The following is a 7,216-nucleotide window of genomic DNA, read 5'->3' as shown; positions in this document are numbered from 1 at the left end:
ATTATCAAGAAGGATCCATCCACACAGTCCGAGAGGGTGACTCCGGCTCCTCATCCGGCATCGCGTCCAACGCATCTGTCCACACCGAGCTTCAGCGTCACGAAGATGAAGGCGTCAAATACGATCTGGATCTACTAGACCACGCCCCGAGTTTCCCTCAATTTCCGTCTTTCCTGCCAAGACGAGGGGATTTGATCCATGTTGTCAGCAACGACGAGCCGCCAGTAGTTGGTGAAACAGAACAAGAAAAGACTGCACGCGAAGCACGCAATATTGACTGGTTTAATCGCTGGCAAACCGAAGCTGAAGCAGACCAGGAGGCACGACGCATAAGGGTCCAACCGCGTGACCTCAACAATGCTTTCGACAGGGTGGGGGATAAACAAGTCTTCAAGACCCCAAGCGCCAACGTAGCCATCGCCATGGCGACAATGCAGCGGCTGCCCAACACTCCCGAGACTCAAGTAATCTGTGATGACATACAAGCTTATCTGACGGCTACTATGGCTCAGACCACAGAGATGAACCAAGCCCGGGCTCCATCCATTTCTGTCGAATCAAGCCACAGCCGCCAATACTCAAGTCGCTCACAGCCACTCATCCAACGTGGCTCGCGCAATAACGATCCATCAGACAACCGTCAAGGCGGAAACGGTGGTCATGATGGTGGTCGGGATGACAACCGCCGCCGGGAGGATAACCGCCACGACGTTCGAGGCGACAACCGCCGAGATAACCACGACAATCATCGTGATAACCACGGTCGCAGGGCTAATCCAAATGGCAATCGAGATCGCCGCGATGGCAATAACGATCTCCGCCATTACCTCGGTGGACGTGATCTGCGTGCTCGCATCAACCAAAGAGCCGACGATCGTGCATCCCATGAAAGCTATCGCCGTATGGAGTACGACACCGCCCACGGTCCGCCGGGTCTGAAGCAGTTCACTCCACACCTGCGCCAAGTCATATGGCCCAAGAATTTCAAGCTCAAGAAGCTTCAGAAGTACGACGGCAAGGAAAACCCCGAATTATGGGTCATGCTCTACGAAACCACGTGCCGCTCAGCCATGGCTGACGAGCACGTCGTGTCTAACTACTTCCCAGTCGCTGTCGGTCATGCAGGTCACCAATGGCTGGTTAGCTTGCCAGCGAACTATTTTGACTCTTGGCAGGAGCTCAGGCAGGCCTTCATCGACAACTTCATCGCTACTTGTGAACAACCCGGCAACAAGTACGATCTGCAGCGGATCCGAGATCGAAAGGATGAACCACTGCGCAAGTACGTTCGGCGTTTCTCGGAGATGCACATCAAGGTCCCATCAATATCCGACAACGAAGCAATCGAGGCTTTCGTCACCGGCCTCCGCTTCCATGACGCCCTAAGAGACAAGCTCCTCCGGAAGAGACCCGAATCGGTCACAGCGCTTTTGGCCACCGCTAAGAAATATGCAGACGCTGACGACGCTAAAAAGATAATCGTTGAAGAAGCAGCAAGGGTTCCACGCTCCGACCACCCCCCACACCGCGACGATTACCGTGGCAATCGTGGTCGGAACGACAATTTTGACCGCCGCAACCAGCGCAACGACTCCCGCGACCACCGTGATCAACGTAATCAGCGGCGCAACCGCCGCGACGATTACAGGAGCAAGCGCGCTCGGGAAGACGACGGCGAGGTCAATACTATGAAAAAGGGCAGCGGACGTCGAAACTACGAGGACGACTATGCCAAAGCATTGAAGGGACCCTGCCAGCTCCATCCTAAATCGAACCACACCATGGAGAATTGCTGCGTCCTCAAGACTATCTACACGCGTCAACAGGCTCCGGATATGTCCGACAAGCCTAACGACGCGGGGGAACAGCGCAACGAGGACAACGACGATGACGATGCAGATCCTCGTCATAAATACGTCAAGCCAACTGATCGCGTGCACACCATCATCGGCGGCAAGGTGTCCATTGAGACTAAACGAGAACGCAAGCTGCTCGCCCACGCTTGCTTGAATGTGGCAAACACCGACAACCTTCTCACCGATCCGCGGCTTCCTCCGTGGTCTCACCGTGAATTCTACTTCAGCAGGAAGGACCAATGGGCCGCCATACCCGAGCCAGGGCGTTTTCCCCTGGTCCTCGATCCTTGTATCAACAAGGTTCAATTCGACAAGGTACTGATCGACAGCGGCAGCTCCATTGACATACTGTTCAAGAACAGCCTGCCCACTCTAAAAATAGCCCAGGTGGACCTGAAGCCGTACGAGGCACAGTTCTGGGGCGTTCTCCCCGGACAGAGCTCCACACCTCTCGGGCAGATCACGTTACCTGTGCAGTTTGGGACTCCGGACCACTTCCGCACCGACTACGTCAACTTCGTGGTCGCTGATTTCGACGGCACCTACCATGCTATTCTTGGTCGACCGTCGCTCACCAAGTTCATGGCCATACCTCATTACAGGTATCTGGTGCTCAAGATGCCTACTGAGAAAGGAGTTTTAACCCTCAGGGGCAACGTATACGTAGCTTATACCTGTGAGGACGACAACTTCAAAATAGCAGAGGCCCACGACCTCTCTATTCGCATGGCCGAGACCATGCTTGACGCTAAGAAGACCACGGCCGACCACTTGGAGATCCTAGAGCTCGAGGCTCCGCGCAAGAACATCAGATCCAAGGAGCACAAGACGATCCAGCTGGTCGAGGGTGATCCCAGCAAAACGGCCCTCATCGGGGCCGACCTGGATCCCAAATAGGAAAACGCGCTCGTTAGGTTCTTGAGGGGCAACGTGGATGTGTTTGCATGGAAACCTTCCGACATGCCCGGTGTACCTCGGGACTTGATTGAGCACTCCTTAAATGTCAACAGCAAAGCCAAACCAATCAAGCAGAAGCTACGACGGTTCGCTCGCGACAAAAAGGAGGTGATTAGGGTAGAAGTTACACGGCTTTTGGCAGCCGGATTTATCAAAGAAGTGTATCATCCGGAATGGTTAGCCAACCCGGTTCTTGTACGCAAAAAGAATAATGAATGGAGAATGTGCGTTGATTACACTGATCTTAACAAACACTGCCCTAAGGACCCCTTTGGCTTACCTCGCATAGACGAGGTCGTAGATTCAACCGCCGGTTGCGAGCTGCTTTCCTTTCTCGATTGCTACTCTGGTTATCACTAGATCGCTCTCAAAAAGGACGACCAGATCAAGACATCTTTCATCACGCCTTTCGGCGCCTACTGCTACACGACTATGTTGTTCGGGCTCAAAAACGTCGGTGCTACCTACCAACGCGCTATACAGGCCTGCCTCAACGACGAGATAAAAGACGGCCTCGTCGAGGCTTACGTCGACGATGTAGTTGTCAAAACCAAGGAAGCACATACCCTTGTTGACAATCTGGAACGCACCTTCGCAGCCCTTAATACGTTCCAATGGAAATTAAACCCAAAGAAGTGCATCTTTGGTGTCCCTTCTGGCATATTGCTCGGCAACATCGTCAGTTACGACGGCATACGCCCTAACCCGGAGAAAGTCAAAGCTGTCTTAGACATGAAGCCCCCAAAAAAGGTGAAGGATGTCCAAAAGCTCACCGGCTGCATGGTTGCTCTAAGCCATTTCATATCAAGATTAGGAGAAAAAGGACTACCGTTCTTCAAACTGCTCAAATCGTCCGAGAAGTTTGAGTGGTCGGAGGAAGCAGACGCTGCCTTCACGCAGCTGAAACAATACCTCACGTCACCTCCGGTACTTACTTCTCCCAGAGAAGACGAAACTCTCCTACTTTACATTGCAGCAACCGATCGGGTGGTTTCCACTACAATGGTGGTCGAGCGCGACGAGCCGGGCCACGCCTACAAGGTACAGCGGCCAATTTATTTCATTAGTGAGGTACTCAATGAATCCAAGACCAGGTACCCACAGATTCAGAAACTGCTCTACGCCATACTGATAACATCCCGAAAGTTGAGACATTACTTCGACGGATATCGTGTGGTGGTCATGACCGAGTATCCTTTGGGGGACATCATTCGCAATAAGGATGCGAACGAGCGCATCGTCAAATGGGCAATGGAGCTATGCCCCTTTTCCTTGGAATTTGCAAGCCGTACTATAATCAAGTCTCAGGCACTCGTCGATTTCATCGTCGAGTGGATAGACTTAAGCACGCCAGCCTCTCCGGGATCCGACGAATATTGGACGATGTACTTCGATGGTTCTCTCAACATTGACGGTGCGGGAGCAGGAGTTCTTTTCGTATCACCATCCAAGGAGCAGCTCCGGTACGTCCTCAGGATTTATTTCCCAGCATCTAATAATGCCGCCGAGTATGAAGCATGCCTGCATGGTCTACGCATTGCGGTTGAGCTTGCAGTTAAACGTCTCTATGTTTACGGAGATTCGGCTCTGGTCATCAACCAACTCAACAAGGACTGGGACACGACCAGTGAAAAGATGGACACATATTGCAAATCGATAAGAAAGCTGGAAGGCAGGTTCTATGGCATCGAGTACATACACGTGGTCCGGGACAAGAACCAGGCAGCGGATGCGTTGTCAAAGTTAGGATCATCCCGAGCCAAAATCCCACATGGTGTATTCGTCCAAGACCTGCTCACGCCTTCCATTGAAGACGAAGATTCAACGACCAACAAAGTTTCAGACCAGCAATTAGTGGCTACGGTTTTGGCGCCGAGCACAACCGAGCCGCTTCCGACCACTCATGAGCCGGACTGGAGAACACCTTTCATCAAGTACTTAACAGACGGTAGCGGTTATATCGATCGAACAGAAAATGAACGCCTGATGCGTCGTAGTAAGCAGTATCTGCTCGTCGATGGCAAGTTATGGCGCAAAAACGCTAAGGAGGAAATCTTGATGAAGTGTATAACCCAGGAGGAAGGCAAGCATCTCCTAGACCAAATCCACTCTAGCTCCTGCGGCAACCATGCGGCCTCAAGAACACTGGTCGGTAAGGCTTTCCGAGCAGGGTTCTATTGGCCGTCAGCAGTGGCTGACGTAGAGAAGCTAGTCCGCCGCTGTGAAGGTTGTCAGTTCTTCTCCAAGAGAATCCATGTACCAGCACATGAGATCCAGACGATTCCAGCCTCTTGGCCCTTCGCATGCTGGGGACTGGACATGATCGGGCCTTTCAAACCAGCTCCTAGGAAATTTACATGCATCTTCGTGCTAATTGATAAGTTTTCTAAGTGGATAGAATACATGCCTCTGGTACAGGCATCCTCAGAGAAAGCTGTCACATTTCTCGACCAGGTTATCCACCGTTTTGGCGTGCCCAATAGCATCATTACTGATCTGGGTACTCAGTTCACCGGGAACACTTTTTGGGATTTCTGCAATGAAAGGAGCATAGTTGTAAAATACGTCTCGGTGGCGCATCCTAGAGCTAATGGACAAGTCGAGCGAGCAAATGGCATGATCTTGGACGCATTGAAGAAGAGGATGTACAGAGAAAACGATAAAGCTCCTGGAAGATGGCTCAAGGAGTTACCAGCCGTTGTCTGGGGCCTCCGAACTCAGCCCAGTCGTAACACCGGCGTCTCACCATACTTTATGGTTTACGGCGCTAAGGCAGTCCTCCCACCAGATATAGCTTTCAGATCAGCATGGGTAGAGAACTTCGACGAAGGCAAGGTCGACAGCGCAGAAGAGAAAAGGCTTGATTCTTGCGTACGCACGGCCAAATACCTTGCTGTTTTGCGCAGGTACTACAACAAGAAAGTTAAAGAGCGTTTCTTCATGGTCGGGGACTTAGTCCTGAAGTGGAAGACGAACCAGGCTGGTGTCCACAAACTCGCAACCCCATGGGAGGGACCCTTCATGATCAAGGAAGTCACACGTCCAACGTCTTACAGGTTAGCTCATCTAGACGGCACGGACGTACCGAACTCATGGCACATCGACAAGCTTAGACGCTTCTATGCTTAACTACTAAGATATGTACTCTACTTGTATTTTTGATTTACTTTACTAAAGCAACTATGATTTCTCCGACCACTCTAATGTGTCACTCCGAATTTTATGGTTATTCTAACTAAAGCCAGTACAAGCCGACCACCACTCCTTCTACGGTTTTCGGAGCAGGCCCTGTCTCCGGTTCCTCCCAACACGTGCATAGGATCCGCTCTCTACGTTGCGGGTGATCGGCAGGTCCCCCCTGGTTTGACTTGTCTGCGTCCACGTGTGCACAGGTCATAGTACCTCATACTCTGACCACATGCCAGACTAGGGCCGCACAAACTTTTCAGGATGACGTGTCGAGCAAAACGGTACAACTAAACAGAACGTTAACACGTTCCCACTTAGTTACACCAACAAAAAATTTCAAGCTTAAAGTGCGTTTTGTATAAAACAAACAAGCTTATAATGATATACAGTTACGTTATTACAAGCTTGCCTGAAAAGGCTCAAGTTTACAATAACACAACTATGTCCTCCTTCTACAGCTTTAAGCCTATTACATTGGCTGGTCGGGGCGCATGGCATTTACTGCTCGCCGCCTCTGATACCCTACTCGAGTCTCGGGGACTCTAGAGCTAGTCAAGCTGAAGGGGATGGCCCCGCCGGTGCCTGGCTGGTCGAGACCGCAGGCTTCGTTGGTTGGCTTGCAGCTGACGGCATTTCCAGCTGGCTTGTCGATGGCATATCCTGCACAGGTGCTGTCCCACCTCCGCACAGGTTAATATCACCAATTATCTTTGACGGCAAGTCCAGCTGGGCCGTTCGAAGCTCTTCGGCCTTGTCTGGGTCTATCTCCTTCGGGTACCCAGCCTCCAAGCGTTTGAGATCGATCAGGGGGTAGTGAGCACGCACCATGCTTAGCACATGGGCACCCGTGTACTCACCCGCCTCCTTCACGAAGTCTTGGAACCATCCCATGCTTGCTTGCATCTCTCGACCAGTCCGAGCGGAGGCGTCCTTAGCTCTTCCTCTGTGAGCGCCGGGTCGATAAGGTCGAGGACGGGCACAATGCTAGTTGCCATTTCTTGGCACCGCTTGCTCCACGTGTCCCGCTCCTCGGTGGCCTTAAGGCATTGTGCTTTCCAGTCGTCACGCTCCTTGATCACGGCCTCAAGGTGCCTCTTGGCATTGACTTTCAAAACTGAAAACATTACAAGACCTCAAACGTGATGACACGACAAGGCAATGTGGGCAATTGAATGAGAAAGGTGGTCTGGAGTGCTTACTTTTTAGGTCGTCCT

This window comes from Miscanthus floridulus, chromosome 8, assembly GCF_019320115.1.
Source record: "Miscanthus floridulus cultivar M001 chromosome 8, ASM1932011v1, whole genome shotgun sequence".
Lineage (NCBI taxonomy): Eukaryota > Viridiplantae > Streptophyta > Magnoliopsida > Poales > Poaceae > Miscanthus > Miscanthus floridulus.
This window is presented reverse-complemented; position numbering follows the sequence as displayed.